The 22531-nt window shown below is 44.7% G+C and overlaps 1 protein-coding gene across 1 annotated transcript in view; it reads left to right on the forward strand.

Annotated features, from left to right (window-relative positions):
- The window catches only part of LOC126188257 (uncharacterized), a 317657-nt gene that overhangs the window by 15026 nt on the left and 280100 nt on the right, over positions 1-22531 (forward strand). The window lies entirely within an intron of this gene.

A 22531-nucleotide genomic window follows, 5' to 3' on the forward strand; every position in this document is an offset into this window, starting at 1 on the left:
AACTTCTCCCTTCAGCAACTCTCCTCTCCCTTCCTCATCCTTAGAGATTTTAGTGGTCTTCACCCTCTGTGGGAGAGTGCTTTCTCATCTAATTGGGGTCTCCTCATTGACCAGTTTCTTGCAGACCACGAACTGTGCCTTCTTAATGATGGTTCCCCTACTGAGTCACATATGGCACCTTTTCTGTCATTTACCTTTCGCCCTATTCCCCTCCCCTTCTTCCTACCTTACACTGATCGCCAAACGGTGACCTCTGCACCAGTGACCACTTCCCATTAATTCTTTTCATTTCCTTGCCACCTCCCACTGAGCAGGTTGCCTTGCTGGGCTTTCCATCATGCTGATTGACCTCTATACACCTCCCACCTTTCTTTGTCAGGTTGCATTGATGAAGTCGTCCATGACCTGTCCAGTAAGATAATCTGCGCATCTGGCATTGCCATATCCTACTTGATGGGCTCTCTTCACAGGCTGCCAGTTCTGTTGTAGAGCTTGGCCATTGCCACTACTACCCATGATTATTGTGACACCTTACAACATCTTAAGCAGCACACGTGCACCACAGGTCTTGTTACTCATAAATGTCTCCATGCTGAAGCCCATTACTTAAGAGGAGAGAGCAAATGAGTGTGTTGGGAATGCTTCGTCTCCTTTCTAGGTTCTTCTGTCTCTTTTCCACATGTGCACACTACACTACACACCGTCCAAGGTTGTCCATGACAGTCTTTCATTCCGGGCCTAGCCCTTCCAGGAGCCCTTTGTGCAGATTCATCAGCTCCCATGTAACATCTCACAACCCATTTTGCGACAGCATCAAAGTCAGCCTCTCGTTCAGCTGCGTTCCTCCTCCTAAAAAATAGCGGGCTGAAGTTGTGCTCTTAGGTTTTACCCCTTGTCAGGTGGAATCCTACAGTGAATCTTTTATTGACTGGGAGCTTCTTCTGGCTCTCTCTTCTTCCGGCTCTCTCTTCTTCCGGCTCTCTCTTCTTCCCAAAATTCAGTTCCTGGCCCTGATTCCATCCACAACAAATGTCATCACTATCTCCTCCAGGTGCTTTTGGCTCCAAGGAATTTTCCCTTCTCAATGGAGGGACAGTATTTTGGTTCTGTCCTTATGCCTGGAAAGTTTCTGTCGTCTCTTGATAGTTACTGGCCTGTCAACCTGACCAATGTCATCTGCAAGTTACTAGAATGAATGGTGGCTTGTCGGCTCACTTGGGACCCTGAATCTCAGGACCTTTTATCTTCTTACTAGTGCGCCTTTTGGGAGGCACAGTCTCTGATCGATCATCTGCTTTAATTGTAAACCGCAGTTCAGCAGGCCTTTCCCCAACACCGCCATCTTTTGCAGTTTTGTTCAATCTTTGTAAGACCTTTAACACATCTTAGTGCCGTCACATCCACTTTTACACTCCATGAGTTGGGTCAATGGGCTCCTCTCTCGATATTTTTATTCGCCAGTTTCTGCCCAACTGGTCGTTCAGAGTCCAGGTTGGCACTGTTCTCAGCTGTCTGGGGACCCAGGAGAATGACGCTCTACAGGGCTCTGTATTAAGTTTCCATTTTCTAATCACTGTTAATAGGCTTTAAGTCGCCGCTGGTGAGTTGATCATCACTGCTGTGTATGTGGACGCTTTCTGTATTTGGGTTAGCTCCCAGTCAGTGGCCTCTGTCAAACGACAGTTCCAGGTTACCATCTGGCCTCATACGGGTTTTCAATTCTCTCCTCTTAAGTCGAGGGTGGTCCATTTGTGTCACTGTACTACAGTCCATCCTGATCCAGAGATTTACCTCAATGCCCAACACCTGACTGTGGCCCAACAGTTTCGTTTCTTGGGTGTTCCGTTTGACAACAAGTTTACTTGGCTGTCCCACATCTGTCATCTGAAGGTTGGTTGTATTCATAAACTGAATGTTCTTCGCATCTTTGCCCACTCTTCTAGGGGGGGGGGGGGGGGGGGTGGATCGTTCAATCCTTCTCCACCTTCACTGGGCATTAGTTCTGTCTTGTCTGGACTATGGTTGTCGAGTTTACGGATCAGCTGCCCCCCTCCACACTGCTCCTCTTGAATCCAGTTCACCATCATGGTATCCATTTAGCCCCTGGTGCCTTTCGCACTAGCCCTGTTGATAGTCTTCTGGTTCTCGCTGGGTTCCCTCCCCTTTCGATTCGGCGGTCACAGCTCATGGTTTTCGATGTCATCACTATCCGCTCTTCCCCTGCTCACCCCTCCTATTCTATTCTTTTCGCTGCTTTAGGCCGTCACTAGAACGCTGCTCGCCCTTGGGTGAGTTTACCATTTGGACTCCGCTTTGCTTCTCTCCATCATGACTTCCATCTCCCCTCTTTGTCCTCTTCCCCATGTTCTTTTCCGACTATCCATCCTGAATTAGTTCCTTGGCCTTCTATTCAGAAAGATCTCTTGCGGGATCCAAAAGCCTCCATCACTCCAGTGGTGTTCTGTTGTTTATTCCGAACACTCCTATGGAAGTTTCAGGATGCCACTGGTTATTTTTACACTGATGGATCTAAATTCTTTCTCATCTTAAAAAAAAATCATTCTGTAGAATGTCTTGAACACTTGATTTAGAGATGTTTCTCCACTGTGATGTGTGAGACAACAATGTTGACAGACTACAGCCTCATGTCCACTACATAACAGCGCCTGCTCACAAGTGACAAATCGAATGCTGTTTTGTTGTTTGTAGTTGTTATTTCAAGCTGCAACCGTTACTTCAAGCTGCAGCTGTAATTACTATGGTCATAAGCCATGAATGAAATCAGTCTCTGTTTGTCCTCATGCTCAGTAAAGGCGGAATAGTGCTGATAAGTCAGTGATTTCCACACGCTATACGATTTTCATATTGTTCTTAGATAATGAACTTAATATGTCTCGTTGGATATTTCTGAGCCGTGGCGCGAGATTTTTCGGTTAAGCTTTTGGTAAAAGAAGTGATTGCTGTGTTTCGTCGATAGGTGGATCTTCGGTGATGGTTACCATAGAGTATAAAATATCTGTGGAGTAAGCATAACCCTCTTCGCACATTCTCAACATTAAACCAGGCTGGTCACGTGATTTTTGGATGGCACCTGCTTGTCTACAACCTGTAGTAATAGTAAAACTTCAATGCTACACGTATTCGGCTTGTTTTATATATGTTTCTCCGCGTTTGATTCTTAGTAACAGCTATATTGCCGTATTGTCGTTGCTATGGATGTAAAGAGAAGTATGTGAAAAGAGTGCCAGCTACTTTTCATAGGTACGCACAGCAAATGAATAATTTTAAACGTCATATTGATGTGGGGCACTCTATATGTTGAAAAAGAGACAAGTGCTAGATAGATTTGCATGTCGAAAGAATCTTTACTTCTCCAGTTTGTACAAATGGCTCAGTACAAAGAGGCTGTAGAGCCTCAAATTCTATAAAAGCAGCAGTGGGTCTCATAGGAATAGATTAAGGCAAATAAAATTTTCAATTGATGTCTGATAACGTTAAGGTCATTAGATGTGGGAGACCATTTGGAGGATAAAAGGTGAACAGGACGACCGCGGCTGGTTTAAAATGCCGTTTGGGTGAGGAAACCAAATTAGGATGTGAGATCAAGAATTAGAATCGCACTTCTCTGTAATACGAGCTCAGTACCTCATCCACTACCGCTTCCGTCTATCAGTGGGTAGCTCCGTCCACAACCTGCAGGGGAATAAGGCCATAGCATCTTCGACACAAAGAAGCCTAATGCGTCCAAAGTTCTGTAGTTTACAACACATACCTCTAGTTTAATGCTACTTTTCGTTTAGAAAACTCCCAAACGAATTCTTCAGCATGGCCTGAACTACTGAACCCTAAGGCTATAATGGACATCTTATGAACCAGCCGGTAAGTGCTAACAATGACGGAGAGGTGGAAATTAGCTTCGATTACAATGGTGGCGATACACACCTTAGATTACGCGTGAATTTTTACTAAACATCATGAAAATCGTACCAGACGAATTGCAGGCGATTTCTCTGCGGTTTGTATGGGACACCATTTGTAATTTCATTGCGCTGCCCTAAAGCAGTGATTGTCAAAATGCGGCTCGGATGAAGTGTTCCTGCCACCCGCTGTTCCACATATATTTTATAACAATATGCATCTAGCAGCTAAGAGTTCAATCCGAAAACATCATACAACGATAAGAGTTTCTGAAAAGCACAGTTGTTCTACGCAGTAGCAAACAGAAATTTTAAAAGAGACAGTAACATTTTTAGATGTGCTTAATTTTAATTGATGATGGTGAATTCCGCCGTGAGCTAAGTAAAGTTGGCCCCATAACTCATGGTCAGAGGGATAAGTAGTGCGTCCACTGCGGAGTTAGAAGGCGGTAGAGGGGGGGAATGTTTTATTGTTTTTCTTTCAGTACTGACAACTCGACAGCGTGCGCGACTCATACCAATCAGCTGATATGGTATATACACTGAAGAGCCAAAGAAACTGGTACGCCTGCCCAATATCGTGTAGGTCCCCGCGAGTACGTAGATGTGCCGCAGCATGACGTGACATGGACTCGACTTATGTCTCCAGTAATGCTGGAGAGAAATGACACCATGAATCCTGCAGGGCTCTCCATAAATTGCAAGGCATCCCAAAAATGTTCAATAATGTTCACGTCTGAAGGTTTTGGTGACCAACAGAAGTGTTTAAACTCGTGTTCCTGGAGCCACTCTGTAGCAATTCTGCATTGTCCTGCTGGAAATTCCCAGGTCCGTCGGAATGTACAATGGACGTGAATGAATGCAGGTGATCAGACAGGATGCTTATGTACGTGTCACCTGTCAGAGTCGAATCTAGACGTAACAGGGGTCCCATAAAACACCAGCTGTACACGTCCCAACCAATATAGAGACTCCACCAGCTTGAACAGTCCTCTGCTGACACACAGGGTCCATGGATTCATCAGGTTGCCTCCATACCCGTACACGTCTATCCGTTCGATACAATTTCAAACAAAAATCGTCTGAGCAGGCAACATGTTTCCAGTCATCTACAATCGAATGTCGGTGTTGACTGGCACAGGTGAACGCTAAGCTTTGTCTCCTGCAGTCATCAAAGGTATACGAGTGGGCCTTCGGCTCCGAAAATCCATATCGATGATGATTCGTTGAATGTTTTGCACGCCGACACTTGTTGATGGCCCAGCACTGAAATCTGCAGCAATTTGCGGAAGAGTTGCACGTCTGTCACGTTGAACGATTCTTCTTCAGTCTTCGTTGGTCCCGTTCTTGCAGAATCTTTTTCCGGCCTCAGCGATGTCGGAGATTTGATGTTTTACCGGATTCCTGATATTCACGATACACTCGTGAAATGGTCGTACAGGAAAATCCTCACTCAATCGCTACCTTGGAGATGCTGTGTCCCATCTCTCGTGCGCCGGCTATAACACCATGTTCAAACTCACTTAAATCTTGATAACCTGGCATCGTAGCAGCAGTAACCGATCTAACAACTGCGCCAGACACTTTTGGTCTTATATAGGCGTTCCCAACCGTAGCGCCGTATTCTGCCTGTTTACATATCTTTGTCTTTGAATACGCATGCCTTTACCAGTTTCTTTGGCGCTTCAGTGCATTTTGGCACGGAAGAAACAGGGACTGGTGAATATGGATTGCAGAGACAGTCATCTTGAAATGCAGTACATATTTGTAGCCAGAAATATGAAATTCAATTTAGGCTGTTGTAATACAACAGAATGAGTAGAGGAAAAAGTATATTCAAAACCTTTATTAAACATTTATGATAGTGTGTCATACTGATTGATGCATTTAAATATAACTGTATTTTTAGTTAGTAATCAATTATTCATAACCTCACACATACAACACAACTCCACTTCGTCAAGCAATTACAATTTCACAACTTTTGTGTCGCAAAGGGTGGCAGCACTTAGATACAGAGATCATTCGTGACGAAGTGTTCCCAATGGTGCCCACATTTAACGATCTGTGCTTGCGAGCCGGTCGCAAACTATCGCTCCTTTGCTAGAGCTTGTGTGTTGTGGACTCATAACATTCTACACTACTGACCATTATAATTGCTACACGAAGAAGAAATTCAGATGATAAACGGGTATTCATTGGACTAATATATTATACTAGAACTGACATGGGATTACATTTTCACGCAATTTGGGTGCATAGATTCTGAAAAATAAGTACCCAGAAAAACCACCTCTGGCAGTAATAACGGCCTTGATATGCCTGGGCATTGAGCCCAACAGAGCTTGGATGTGCGTGTACAGGTACAGCTGCCCATGCAGCTTCAACACGATACCACAGTTCATCAAGACTAGTGACTGGCGTATTGTGACGAGCCAGTTGCTCGGCCACCATTGACCAGACGTTTTCAATTGGTGAGAGATCAGGAGAATGTGCTGGCCAGGGCAGTAGTCGAACATTTTCTGTATACAGAAAGGCCCGTACAGGACCAGCAATATGCGGTCGTGCATTATCCTACTAAAATGTAGGGTTTCGCAGGGATCGAACGAAGGATAGAGCCACGGGTAGTAACACATCTGAAATGTAACGTCAACTGTTCAAAGTGCCGTCAATGCGAAGAAGAGGTGACCGAGACGTGTAACCAATCGCGCCGGGTGATACGCCAGTATGGCGATGACGAATACACGCTTCCAATGTGCGTTCACCGCGATGTCGCCAAACACGGATGCGACCATCATGATGCTGTAAACAGAACCTGGATTCATCCGAAAAAGTTACGTTTTGCCATTCGTGCACCCAGGTTCATCGTTGAGTACACCATCGCAGGCGCTCCTGTCTGTGATGCAGCGTCAAGGGTAACCGCAGCCATGGTCTCCGAATTGACAGTCCATGCTGCTGCAAACGTCGTCGAACTGTTGGTGCAGATGGTTGTTGTCTTGCAAATGTCCCCATCTGTTTACTCAGGGATCGAGACGTGGATGCACGATCCGTTACAGCCATGCGGATAAGATGCCTGTCATCTCGACTGCTAGTGATACGAGGCCGTTGGGATCCAGCACGGCGTTCCGTATTACCCTCTTGAACCCACCGATTCCATATTCTGCTAAAAGTCATGGGGTTTCGACCAATGCGAGCAGCAATGTCGTGATACGATAAACCGCAATCGCGATGGGCTACAATCCGACCTTTACCAAAGTCAGAATCGTGATGGTACGCATTTCTCCTCCTTACACGGGGGATCACAACAACGTTTCACCAGGCAACGCCGATCAACTGCTGTTCGTGTATGAGAAATCGGTTGGAAACTTTCCTCATGTCAGCACGTTGTTGGTGTCGCCACCGGCACCAAGCTTGTGTAAATGCTCTGAAAAGCTAATCATTCGCATATCACAGCATCTTCTTCCTGTCGGTTAAATTTCGCGTCTGTAGCACGTCATCTTCGTGGTGTAACAATTTTAATGGCCAGTAGTGTAATTAAGTATCAATACACATGTGGCTCGAGACGCCACCCCACAATGTCAGTATTGGCCCTTCAACAAAAATGTTTGCAACCACTGCCATAGAGTGCTAACTACTTCCTCTTACACGCATTACATGCTGGGATTTTTGCTATTGCTGCCATGCCTGAGATACAGAATGCAGTGACTACTGCTATAGGTGACGCACACTTCTTAGAAAAAGCACCATATCGCGGCGCTGGCTTTTCGGTGTGATTAGAGGGGCAACATCGATACGGCAACGTTGCAAATCGCTCTCTGATCGAGACTGACTAGGCAGCCACGTTATCCGTTACAGCGCGATTTTGCTGCCAACACCGCCAACGTTAAAAGTTGTATGGAGTGACGGTAATACTGACGGCGAGTTCTAACTTTCTGAGATACAAACTGCACCGAGGGAAATCCATAGAGACTATCTATCAGTGCTCAGTATCATTTACCGAACGATATGACCCAGGTTAAGTTTAAAGTACTGGACTCCCGTTCGGGTGGTGATGGGGGGGGGGGGGGGGGCGAGGGAGGCATAAACTCTCGTCAAGCTACCAAGATTTAGATTCTCATGCCTTCAGTAAATCGTTTAGCTGTATGCTGGGGAGCAAAGTAACTGATGATGGTCGAAGTAGAAAGGATATAAAATGCAGGCTGGCAATGGCAAGGAAAGCGTTTGTGAAGAAGAGAAATTTGTTAACATTGAGTATAGATTTAAATGTCAGGAAGTCGTTTCTGAAAGTATTTGTTTGGAGTGTAGCCATGTATGGAAGTGAAACACGGACGATAAATAGTTTGGACAAGAAGAGAATAGAAGCCTTTGAAATGTGGTGCTACAGAAGAATGCTGAAGATTAGATGGGTGGATCACGTAACTAATGAGGAAGTATTGAATAGGATTGGGGAGAAGAGGAGTTTATGGCACTACTTGACAAGAAGAAAGGATCGGTTGGTAGGACATGTTCTGAGGCATCAAGGGATCACCAATATTGGAGGGCAGCGTGGAGGGTAAAAATCGTAGAGGGAGACCAAGAGATGAATACACTAAACAGATTCAGAAGGATGTAGGGTGCAGTACGTATTGGGAGATGAAGAAGCTTGCACAAGGTAGAGTAGCATGGAGAGCTGCATCAAACCAGTCTCAGGACTGAAGACCACAACAACAACAACAACAACAACAACAACAACTCTGTCCCTGGTGATTTCCTTATGAATAGTAGAGTGCCTCCCTTCGTATAAATTAGTTAAGTTTCCAGATCATAAATATCATAAAATATCAAAGAAAAGGATGCACTTCAAAGACAGTAAAAAAAGAGGCAAGTGCAACTATCGTATTTTGCAATTTTTTTTGTAAATACTGATTACCTTTGCTCCAAATTAAATAAAGCTCTTTGGCTTCCCTACGTTGAATGAAAATTAAATTCAGGCCATAATGGTCAATGGTATACTTGGTGACAAATAACAATGTACGTAATTCATGGTAATACAAAAGAGATCATTTTGAAAAGCTAATCGGACTTAGAACTAAGATTTTGGTTCGACTTTCTCATAATAAAGGCGACGTCCCCCTCTCCGAGGAACAACGCCTTGTCAAAGTACATACCACGCGAGTGGAGAGGCTTGCGTGTTGGAGTGAAGTTGAAGTCTACGCCGGCAGTAGCTCTCCCACTGCAGGAGAGACCTCAATGGATGTACGTGATGAAGAATGTCTCACGACGCCCCATCCGTCTCCTATCCACTTCGATAACTCTTCCACAATCTCCCAGAGACCCATCCCAAGATGTGAAGCGATTCGTGCCGAGACGTGAAATGGCACATGGAAAGATGCCGTTAACGGAGCCTCAGGGTTACAGTGAGCTGAGTAGCTAGCCTTGCATGGCGTGGGGATCCGTGGTGTCGACCGAATAGATATCCATTACTCTTCTACATCTACATCTACATCTACATCCATACTCCGCAAGCCACCTGACGGTGTGTGGCGGAGGGTACCTGCAGTACCTCTATCGGTTCTCGCTTCTATTCCAGTCTCGTATTGTTCGTGGAAAGAAGGATTGTCGGTATGCCTTTGTGTGGGCTCTAATCTCTCTGATTTTATCCTCATGGTCTCTTCGCGAGATATACGTAGGAGGGAGCAATATACTGCTTGACTCTTCGGTGAAGGTATGTTCTCGAAACTTTGACAAAAGCCCGTACCGAGCTACTGAGGTCTCTCCTGCAGAGTCTTCCACTGGAGTTTATCTATCATCTCCGTAACGCTTTCGCGATTACTAAATGATCCTGTAACGAAGCGCGCTGCTCTCCGTTGGATCTTCTCTATGTCTTGTATCAACCCTATCTGGTACGGATCCCACACTGCTGAGCAGTATTCAAGCAGTGGGCGAACAAGCGTACTGTAACCTACTTCCTTTGTTTTCGGATTGCATTTCCTTAGGATTCTTCCAATGAATCTCAGTCTGGCATCTGCTTTACCGACGATCAACATTATATGATCATTCCATTTTAAATCACTCCTAATGCGTACTCCAAGATAATTTATGGTATTAACTGCTTCCAGTTGCTGACCTGCTATTTTGTAGCTAAATGATAAAGGATCTATCTTTCTGTGTATTCGCAGCACATTACACTTGTCTACATTGAGATTCAATTGCCATTCCCTGCACCATGCGTCAATTCGCTGCAGATCCTCCTGCATTTCAGTACAACTTTGCATTGTTACAACCTCTCGATACACCACAGCATCATCTGCAAAAAGCCTCAGTGAACTTCCGATGTCATCCACCAGGTCATTTACGTATATTGTGAATAGCAACGGTCCTATGACACTCCCCTGCGGCACACCTGAAATCACTCTTACTTCGGAAGACTTCTCTCCATTGAGAATAACATGCTGCGTCCTGTTATCTAGGAACTCCTCAATCCAATCACACAATTCGTCTGATAGTCCATATGCTCTTACTTTGTTCATTAAACGACTGTGGGGAACTGTATCGAACGCCTTGCGGAAGTCAAGAAACACGGCATCTACCTGTGAACCCGTGTATATGGCCCTCTGAGTTTCGTGGACGAATAGCGCGAGCTAGGTTTCACATGACCGTCTTTTTCGAAACCCATGCTGATTCCTACAGAGTAGATTTCTAGTCTCCAGAAAAGTCATTATACTCGAACACAATACGTGTTCCAAAATTCTACAACTGATCGACGTTAGAGATATAGGTCTATACTTCTGCACATCTGTTCGACGTCCCTTCTTGAAAACGGGGGTGACCTGTGCCCTTTTCCAATCCTTTGGAACGCTACGCTCTTCTAGAGACCTACGGTACACCGCTGCAAGAAGGGGGGCAAGTTCCTTCGCGTACTCTGTGTAAAATTGAACTGGTATCCCATTAGGTCCAGAGGCCTTTCCTCTTTTGAGCGATTTTAATTGTTTCTCTATCCCTCTGTCGTCTATTTCTATATTTACCATTTTGTCATCTGTGCGACAATCTAGAGAAGGAACTACAGTGCAGTCTTCCTCTGTGAAACAACTGTGGAAAAAGACATTTAGTATTTCGGCCTTTAGTCTGTCATCCTCTGTTTCAGTACCATTTTGGTCACAGAGTGTCTGGACATTTTGTTTAGATCCACCCACCGCTTTGACATAAGACCAAAATTTCTTAGGATTTTCTGCCAAGTCAGTACATAGAACTTTACTTTCGAATTCATTGAACGCCTCTCGCATAGCCCTCCTCACACTACATTTCGCTTCGCGTAATTTTTGTTTGTCTGCAAGGCTTTGGCTATGTTTATGTTTTCTGTGAAGTTCCCTTTGCTTCCGCAGCAGTTTTCTAACTCGGTTGTTGTACCACGGTGGCTCTTTTCCATCTCTTACGATCTTGCTTGGCACATACTCATCTAACGCATAATGTACAACGGTTTTGAACTTTGTCCACTGATCCTCAACACTATCTGTACTTGAGACAAAACTTTTGTGTTGAGCCAACAGGTACTCTGAAATCTGCTTTTTGTCACTTTTTCTAAACAGAAAAATCTTCCTACCCTTTTTAATATTCCTATTTACGGCTGAAATCATCGATGCCGTAACCGCTTTATGATCGCTGATTCCCTGTTCTGCGTTAACTTTTTCAAATAGTTCGGGTCTGTTTGTCACCAGAAGGTCTAATATGTTATCGCCACGAGTCGGTTCTCTGTTTAACTGCTCAAGGTAGTTTTCAGATAAAGCACTTAAAAAAATTTCACTGGATTCTTTGTCCCTGCCACCCGTTATGAACGTTTGAGTCTCCCAGTCTATATCCGGCAAATTAAAATCTCCACCCAGAACTATAATATGGTGGGGAAATCTACGCGAAATATTTTCCAAATTATCCTTCATGTGCTCAGCCACAACAGCTGCTGAGCCAGGGGGCCTATAGAGACATCCAATTACCATGTCTGAGCCTGCTTTAACTGTGACCTTCACCCAAATCATTTCACATTTCGGATCTCCGTCAATTTCCTTCGATACTATTGCACTTCTTATCGCTATAAACACGCCTCCCCCTTCACTGTTCAGCCTGTCTCTGCGGTATACATTCCAATCTGAGTTTAGGATTTCATTACTGTTTACGTCTGGTTTCAGCCAACTTTCTGTCCCTAGTACTATATGGGCGTTGTGACCGTTTATTAATGAGAGCAGTTCTGGGACCTTTCTATAGACGCTCCTGCAGTTTACTATTAGCACATTAATATTGTTATTCCCTGTTGCATTTTGCCTACTCCTAACTTGCCGCGTCTCAGGAGGCGTCTTGTCGGGCCTAGGGAGGGGATTCTCTAACCTAAAAAACCCCCATGTGCACTCCACACGTACTCCGCTACCCTTGTAGCCGCTTCCGGCGTGTAGTGCACGCCTGACCTATTCAGGGGGACCCTACATTTCTCCACCCGATAGCGCAGGTCGAGAAATTTGCACCCCAGATCTCCGCAGATCCGTCTGAGCCTCTGGTTTAAGCCTCCCACTCGGCTCCAAACCAGAGGACCGCGATCGGTTCTGGGAACTATACTACAAATCGTTAGCTCTGATTCCACCCCGTGAGCGAGGCTTTCCGCCTTCACCAATTCCGCCAACCGCCTGTACGAACTGAGGATGACGTCTGAACCCAGACGGCAGGAGTCATTGGTGCCGACATGAGCAACAATTTGCAGTCGGGTGCACCCAGTGCTCTCTATCGCCGCCGGTAGGGCCTCCTCCACATCTCGGATGAGACCCCCCGGCAAGCAGACAGAGTGAACACTGGCCTTCTTCCCCGACCTTCCCGCTATTTCCCTAAGGGGCTCCATCACCCGCCTAACGTTGGAGCTCCCAATAACTAATAAACCCCTCCCCCCGTGTGCCTGCTCGGACCTTGCTGAAGGAGCAGCCACATGTCCACTCACAGGCAGAGCGGGCGATGCCACACGGCCAGCCTCCACATTGACCCCCCGCCTCGTGCGCCGCGAACGCCGCTGAACCCGCCACTCCCCTTGGGGAGAGGGTGGCCCAACCGCGCCCGGTACCCGCAAAGATGTCTCGACAGCAGGGACAGTGGGTGAAGCATGTAACACCTGGGGTGTACCCTGCGACGCACCAGACTCCCCACTGCTGCTACACTCCGAGGCAGCAGCCTGAAGACGGCTGACCGCGGCCATCAACACGCTCAGCTGTTCGCGAACAGTGGCCAGCTCCTCCTGCGTCCGTACACAGCAGTCACACATCCTATCCATCCTAAGGAATCAATTTACTGAAGAGAGTTAATCAACCTTTAACTAGACTGCTAATTCACTAAAGGCGGCTGTTTATTCACTAAACTGTGGTTGCTAGATACTTCTTGTAGAAAACAATGAAAATAGCACTACCTGTCTCTGGACTGTATTGAAAACAAACACTACCACTACTGACACTATGGTTGACCACAGGGACTCTCTCTGACTGTATTCAAAACAAACACGAAATCTATGGAACACTATTAATAGCACCCGACAATTAAAGCTTCCTAAAAGCAAATACACACGGAAGAAGAAGTGACAAGTAAGAAAAATACAGTTAATACTTAAATTGAGGTAGCTCGCTGCACAGCAGACGTGAAGCAGACGGCAGTTACGACGACGAAAGTGGAGAACACGGAAAAAACGAAGGTTGGAACTATTTATCTACAGCTCGTACAAAACATATACGTTTTTCAAAGTTTTACTAACCTTCAGAGTAGTCACCAGCATTGTGTATAACCCGTTGCCAGCGATGTGGAAGTCGCAGGATACTCTTAGCTGTGCCAGTTGTGTTGACAGTTCAAGGGGAGCGGTCTATTGCCCGACGAATTTGTAGCAGTTCTGAAGCGAATGCCGTGAAGTGTTTCCTTCAGTTCAGAAATCGAGTTTAACCCACGAGGGCTTAAGTCAGGGGAGAGCAGACGGTGGTGTAGCACTTAGCAGCCCAATCAGTCAAACAAATCAGTAACAGCTTGCACTGTACATGCTTGAGCATTGTCCTGCAAAAATGGTCAGGTCTTGCGGAAAGTGCCATCACTTCTGTCTTTAAGCTGGTCGTAGGTTGTGTTCCAAAAATGAACAGCATAGAAGTGATGACACTTTCGGCAGGGACTGACCATCATTTTGCAGGACAATGCTCAAGCACGTTCAGTGCAAGCTGTTACTGATTTGTTTGACTGATGGGGCTGCTAAGTGCTACACCACCTACTGCCCTCACCTGACTTAAGCCCTCGTAAGTTCAACTCGATTTCTAAACTGAAGGAAACACTCACGGCATTCGCTTCAGAACTGCTACAGATTCGTCGGGCAATAGACCGCGCCGCTCCAACTGTCAACACAACTGGCACTGCTAAGAGTATCGCTGGCAACGGGCTATACACAATGCTGGTGACTACCTTGAAGGTCAGTAAAACTTTGAGACACGTATCTATTTTGTAGAAGCTGTAAATAATAGTTGCCACCATTAAAATTCCAACCCTCGTATATCACTTTGTATGTGTAAGCATGAAAATGACATTTTAAACATGTATTGAGTCTCTGATTTGCTCATACTTTTAGGCTGATAATATGTAGCTGGTTTTTTAAACATAAAATTTACTAGTTAAATTTCATTAACAAACTGAAAAAAATTATACACATTTTTTCTTGTTTTTTTTGTCCCTGTTGCTCGTAAGTCTGTATTTGGATCACCCTGTAGAAAGAGAACAAAAAATGTAGAAATAAAACATCAAGCTTCGTAGGGTCTTCTCGTCCTAAGGAAAAATTTAAGTCTTTTAACTCAGAAGTTAAATTATAAACTTTAATAAGAGACATTTGATAATATCATACATCATCATGAAGTAACGGAAGTGAGAAAGTGATTTTCACCAACATAAACTGTTGACTATAATGAAGTATAACGGTATTTTATATATAAGAAGTACTAGTTTCTGTTGGACGAATGAGTGAGAATATCGCAGTAAGGACGTTCTGTTTTTACGGATACGGTCGTATCAACCACGCGCTACATTGTTACATTTGTAGCAGGTCGCTCTACCCCACACGAAATTGTAACAGAAATACTCGGAAAAGTTAAATGGGAATCTTTGAAAGAAGAACGATGTAGACCTCGCTAGCCCGCTGGCTAAATTTAGGAACCTGTAGTAGAAGAAGAATGCGTGATAATTGTGATGCCATCATCATGTAGCCCACGTAATTATCATGAGAATGAGATAAGAGGGTAAAGGCCGCGTACAGTGACAGTAATTTTCCCCTCGCTCGATACGTGAATGGAACATGACAGAAAATCGATAATATTGTTTCATGGTACGCCTGAATTCACTGTCTAGTGAATTGCAGATTATATAAGCACGTACACTATGTGATCAAAAGTATCCGGACACCTGGATGAAAATGGCTTACAAATTCGTGGCGCCCTCCATCGGTAATGCTGGAATTCAGTATCGTGTTGGCCCAACCTTAGCCTTGATGACAGCTTCCACTCTCGCAGGAATACGTTCTATCAGGTGCTGGAAGGTTTCTTAGGAATGGCAGTCCATTCTTTACCCGAATGCTGCACTGAGGAAAGGTATCGATGTCGGTCGGTGAGTCCTGGCACGAAGTCGGCGTTCCAAAACATCCCAAAGGTGCTCTATAGGATTCAGGTCACGACTCTGTGCAGGCCGGTCCATTACAGGGATGTTACTGTCGTGTAACCACTGCACCAGAGGCCGTGCGTTATGAACATGCGCTCGATCGTGTTGAAAGATGCAATTGCAATCCCCGAATTGCTCTTCAACAGTGGGAAGCAATAAGGTGCTTGAAACATCAATGTAGGCCTGTGTTGTGACACTGCCAGGCAAAAAATAAGGGGTGTAAGCCCCGTCCATGAAAAAAAACATGACCATACCAAAATACCACCGCCTCCGAGTTTTACTGTTGTTGGCACTACACACGCTGGCAGATGATGTTTACCAGGCATTCGCCATACCCACATCCTGCCATCGGATTGCCACATTGTGTACCGTGATTCGTCACTCCACACAACATTTTTCCACTGTTCAGTTGTCCAATGTTTACGCTCCTTACACCAAGCGAGGTGTCCTCTGGCATTTACCGGCGTGATGTGTGGCTTATGAGCAGCCGCTCGACCACGAAATCCACATTTTCTCACCTCCCACCTGTCATAGTACTTGCCGTGGATCCTGATGCAGTTTGGAATTCCTGTATGATGGTCTGGATAGATGTCTGCCTATTACTCGTTACTACCCTCTTCAATTGTCGGCGGTCTCTGTCAGTCAACAGACGAGGTCGGCCTGTACGCTTTTGTGCTGTACGTGTCCCTTCACGTCTTCACTTTACGCACACATCGGAAAGAGAGGACCTAGGGATGTTTAGGAGTGTGAAAATCTCGCGTAGAGACGTATGACACAAGTGACACCTAATCACCTGACCACGTTCGAAGTCCGTGAGTTCTGCGGAGTGTCCCTCTCTGCTCTCTCACGATGTCTAATGACTACTGAGGTCGCTCATATGGAGTACCTGGCTGTAGGTGGCAGTCCAATGCATCTAAAATGAAAAACTTACGTTTTTCTGGGTGTCCGGATACTTTTGATTTAAAAAATGGTTCAAATGGCTCTAGGCACTATGGGAGTTAACATCTGAGGTCATCAGTCCCCTAGACTTAGAACTACTTAAACCTAACTAACCTAAAGATATCACACACGTCCATGCCCGAGGCAGGATGCGAATTTGCGAACGTAGCAGGCGCACGGTTCCGGACTAAAGGGCCTAGAACCGCTCGGCCACAGCGGTCGGCTACTTTTGATCACATAGTGTATATTTACTGCAGGGACGAGTTACAAACTATATCAAAATCTATCCTCTGTGTGAGACAATACCAATGTGCAAGGTGCTTTATAAAACAAAGATACAGAGTCAGAAAAAGACAGCGCTCCAGTCCTTCGAGGAAAAATAGGTATTAAGCTGTATAACTCGGATGGGGGTTCACAGTTCTTGTCCATTTTCCCTACAGACCGATCTTTCCATCAAAAACATTTGTCTGGGTTCATGACAAGTAAAGATCTGCCCTTACAAGCGTATGGTTCGATTTGGCAAAAAACCATTGCGAACAAATGGATTTTCAGTCGTCCCACAAAATGAAACATCCACTGAGTTTGATAAAAATTATTTTGAAAAAATAAAAAAATTTGGTCCAGTACAAACAGTTTTTCTATGTCCTTACGTTCTGCTACCCTTCGGAGGATATTGGAATATGGCATGATGGTTGCTCTAATATGTTTTTGAGCCGCCCATAGTACTTTCGGTGGATGGTAAAACACTTGTTTTTCACTTTTTACTCATCAAAACCATTTTTTAAATTGTTAATATTTGTTAGTATTTCACGCACAGCCTGCTACTAATTAATAAATTACATAAATTACATAAATTACCTGTAGGATTTCGCGATATCTGTGAATATTTTGTGAATAAAACCGTCTCGATCACTTACAGTATATCTTTATTTCTAACGTTGCGTCGGCTACTGCCATCATCAGATCACATTGAAATTATGACCGCCACTGTAGCTGAGCGGACAGCGCGCCGGCATTTCATTTGGGAGTGGCGGTGGGGGGGGGGGGGGGGGGCGGTTCGATTGCCGGCTGGGTTGGAGATTTTCTCCGCTCAGGGACTGGGTGCTTGTGTCGTCTTCATCATCATCATTTCATCCTCATCGACGGGCAAGTCGCCGAAGTGGCGTCACCTCAAAAGACCTACACCAGGTGATCACGTCTACCCTCCGGGAGGCCCTCGCCACATAACATTTCATTGAAATTATAAAACAAAGTTCAAGATCAATCTCAGTACGACACGTGCCTAATCGGAGCGCCTCAGTTAGGTACTGGTTTTATTGATACTGATACTCAGCATTATTTTATTACTTATAAGTATATCTGGTAGTAACATAGCTGTTTTTATTCGTGTTATTTTTCTGTAATACGTGGAACTACTATGGTCATGAGCCTGGAATACCTTTCGTGGTTGTCGCGGTCACTTCTTCGTGTTTACAAGGGATTTCGCTGTATATACCTCAACGGCTAAAACACGTATTGCGACCGACAGCGCAATTCTGGTAGTAACTTCTACTGAACGGTTAGACGACTATGCACTGAACAAAAGGCTCTCACCAATACGAGTGAAATTATTGCCCTCTGTATTCAGTTTCCATTTCAGTTTGTCGTTCTTTTGCAAATAAATAATTATATTTTGTCGAAAATTGGTGTGTAAACGTACAGGTTAATTTTTACAAAAAGTCAAAAGGAAGCAACCAGCTACTGTTGCGTACAAATTATCATCAGTATTTTTGAAGTCTTATAATAGTAGCAACAAAGAAAAGTTGTCTAGATGCATTGAGCAGACCAATACCACCGTTTCACTAACACCCAAGTGCTACACGTCCCCGCCGTGTCCTCATCTCCATCTCTACTACACACACACACACACACACACACACACACACACACACACGTCATTTGGACGGGCTGTACACACCAGGTTTCAAGGACCACAAACACAGTATTGGCCTTGAGACTTGCGATCTGTTACGAAACGCTCGCGTGTTGTTCGACATGTCGCATCTGGCTGCAGTTCTCACAGGCAGGTGTCAGTTCAGGTAGTCTTCGCCACACCCTTTTTGGAAACCGCACTGCAGGACAGTAATGAATACAAATTCGGACGTGAAAAGCTGGTGCGTTTAATTTTATATCTTGCGTTGTTGAATGTCGGTGCTCGGCCAAAAAGCTGCTATTGGAGAGAATTGCAAATTTGATAAATGATTCAGTGGTAAGACATTGCCTCTTATTTAAGATGATGAGGATTAAAATTCTCGGTCAGGCCGTCCAGAGGTAAGTTCCCCGTAACTTCCACTAACACAGGTCTGCGATATAAAAATTGTTTCAAATTTATTAAGTGATTTTTATAGTGTTTTCAACGCTTATTTTGGGGAAAATAGTGAAAAAGTTCGATCACGTACAGTTATTTCATAAACACGAATCGGCAGAGGTTTTAGGATCTAGACTGAAAGATAAACAAATATAGACTCCGGGTACATTCTTTTCTTGGTATCGAACGAGGGAAAACGAGTTTGTATCTTTCTTCTGTCAAGAAAGTGACCTGGTGTTTTGCTGGGATGTTGCTGGACTTATGGCACGTTTCAAAATAGAATATGCTCCTGATGAGTGTAGGCTTTTTATTGATTCTTCAAAAAGAAGCCTTAAAGCAGTACTTCTACAGAATGGCAATAAGTATGCGTCTATACCAGTTGGACACTTGGTTCACCTAAAAGAATGTTACGAAAACCTTGAACTGTTTTTAAGCAAACTCTGCTATTCACACCACAAATGTACTCTATGTGGTGATTTGAAAGTGATTTCAATGCTGCTTGGTCAACAAATTGGCTATACCAAGTTCCCTTGCTTTGTCTGTGAATGGGTCAGTAGGGACAGAAAGCAACACTACATGAAAAAGCTTGGTCCTGAGAAAAACCTTACAGGTAGGGGTTAAAACTGTTGAGAAGAGAAGCCTTGTGGATCCCAAAAAAGTGTTACTTGCACCACTTCATATTATGTTGGGGCTGATGAAACAATTTGTTGAGGCATTGCCAAAAGAAGGGGAGTGTTCCAGATATCTTTGTGGACAGTTTCCTGGTTTATCCGAGGCAAAACTAAAGGAAGGAATCCCTGTCGGACCAGACATTAGAAAACTAATGACAGATCCCAACATTGTGGACAAAATTGAAACAAAAGAAAAGGTAGTATGGACATCTTTTAAATTAGTTGTTACCGGTTTCCAAGGAAACAAAAGAGATCCAAACTAAAAGACAATCGTCGCAAAGATGCTCGAAAACTTTAAGAAGCTGGGCTATAACATCAGCATTAAAGTTCATTTTCTCCACTCACATCTTGACTACTTCCCTACAAACCTTGGTGATGTAAGTGAAGAGCAGGGTGAAAGATCCCAGCAAGACATCAAAGAAATGGAAAGAAGATGTCAAGGAAGATGGAACGCCAACATGATAGCGGACCACTGCTGGATGATAAAAAGAGATGATCCTCAACGAGTCCACAGCCGGAAAAGCAATAAAAGACGCTTCGACAGAAAGCGAAAGCTTTATTATAAGGAGTTATGAGTTTAAAGAGAAATTGAAGTGTACTGGAAATGTAGTTTAGAACATGATTTATAAATAAAATAAATTTTATAACGTTGGGAACGTTATAAGTTGCTTAAATTTTGTTATTACACCCAAAAATACTGCCTTTTTTTAGAGAACCTGACGTGATAGAAGAAAATGGATTGCATTTTTGAAATCAGCGCTGAAAAGTACATAAGTCAGTTATTAAATTTCAAACAACTTCCAAAAATTATTTTTTTGCAGACCTGTGTAATCAATTTAGGCGAATGCCTGCAGGCTTCCTTTTTGTGGGCACGGCCGATTTCCTTCCCTCTTCCCCATCCTTCAATCCCTACGTAATGACCTCGTTATTGGTGGGACGTTGATTCTAATTTCCAAACGAATACCAAGCTGGAAGAATGTATACGATGGATTAATGGCAACAAGTAAGTTTGCAAAGCGATTGCGGAGACAGAGCCTCTGAAGCCTCGCCTAGTGTGTGACCGGAGACGTTAGTGTCCCGACAAAACCAGTAAGACAAGAGGTTTCAAAGCGGAAATGTAAAGGCAAGTGTGATTGTACCTCAAAGATGTGAAATGAGCATATGAGTGAGATCGAATGAGCTAGAACGGCCATAAAGGTTCGTCATGTCATGATACACTACTGGCCATTAAAATTGCTACACCACGAAGATGACATGCTACAGACGCGAAATTTAACCGACAGAAAGAAGATGCTGTGATACGCAAATGATGAGCTTTTCAGAGCATTCACACAAGGTTGGCGCCGGTGGTGACACCTACAACGTGCTGACATGAGGAAAGTTTCCAGCCGATTTCTCATACACAAACAGCAGTTGACCGGCGTTGCCTGGTGAAACGTTGTTGTGATGCCTCGTGTAAGGAGGAGAAATGCGTACCATCACGTTTCCGACTTTGATAAAGGTCGGATTGTAGCCTATTGCGATTGCGGTTTATCGTATCGCGACATTGCTGCTCGCTTTGGTCGAGATCCAATGACTGTTAGCATAATATGGAATCGGTGGGTTCAGAACGGTAACACGGAACGCCGTGCTGGATCCCAATGGCCTCGTATCACTAGCAGTCGAGATGATCTTATCCGCATGGCTGTAACGGATCGTGCAGCCACGTCTCGATCCCTGAGTCTACAGATGGGGACGTTTGCAAGACAACAACCATCTGCACGAACAGTTCGACGACGTTTCCAGCAGCATGGACTATCAGCTCGGGGACCATGGCTGCGGTTACCCTTGACGCTGCATCACAGACAGGAGCGCCTGCAATGGTGTACCCAACGACGAACCTGGGTGCACGAATGGCAAAACGTCATTTTTTCGGATGGATCCAGGTTCTGTTTACAGGATCATGATGGTCGCGTCTGTGTTTGGCGACATCGCAGTGAACTCACATTGGAAGCGTATATTCGTCATCGCCATACTGGCGTATCACCCAGCTTGATGGTATGGGGTGCCATTGGTTACACGTCTCGGTCACCTCTTGTTCGCATTGACGGCACTTTGAACAGTGGACGTTACATTCCAGATGTGTTACGACCCGAGGCTCCACCCTTCATTCGATCCCTGCGAAACCCTACATTGCAGCAGGATAATGTACTGCAGGTCCTGTACGGCTCTTTCTGGATACAGAAAATGTTCGACTGCTGCCCTGGCCAGCACATTCTCCAGATGTCTCGCCAATTGAAAACGTCAGGTCAATGGTGGCCGAGCAACTGGCTCGTCACAATATGCCAGTCACTACTCTTGATGAACTGTGGTATCGTGTTGAAACTGCATGGGCAGCTGTACCTGTACACGCCATCCAAACTCTGTTTGACTCAATGCCCAGCCGTATCAAGTCCGTTATTACGGCCAGAGGTGGTTTTTCTGGGTACTGATTTCTCAGGGTCTATGCACCCAAATTGCGTGAAAATGTAATGACATGTCAGTTGTAGTACAATATATTTGTCCAATGAATACCTGTTTATCATCTGCATTTCTTCTTGGTGTAATAATTTTAATGGCCAGTAGTGTATTTCACCTGGTAGTAAGGGAAATGCTGCTACGGACTTCACTGTTGAGACCCACGAACGTCTAGTGTAGCAGGAATCGACTCGGGCACTGTAATACTAAAGGTGATCACAGAAGCGGACGAAAATGTCTTGCAATGCTGTATCAAGTCGTACATCTTCATCTGCAGTGTTGCCATGTCACTAATTTAATGCGTCGACAGTTCAACACACACTGAGGTGACACTGCCATGGGATAGCGATATGCACATGCACAAATGGAGGTAGTATAGCGTACACAAAGTATAAAAGGGTAGTGCAGTGGCGGAACTGTTTTTTAGATTCTTCTGATTAATGTGACAAGGTTTCCGTTCCAACTGTGGCTGCAGGACGGGAACT

Source organism: Schistocerca cancellata, chromosome 5 (assembly GCF_023864275.1).
Source record: "Schistocerca cancellata isolate TAMUIC-IGC-003103 chromosome 5, iqSchCanc2.1, whole genome shotgun sequence".
In the NCBI taxonomy this organism is placed as follows: domain Eukaryota; kingdom Metazoa; phylum Arthropoda; class Insecta; order Orthoptera; family Acrididae; genus Schistocerca; species Schistocerca cancellata.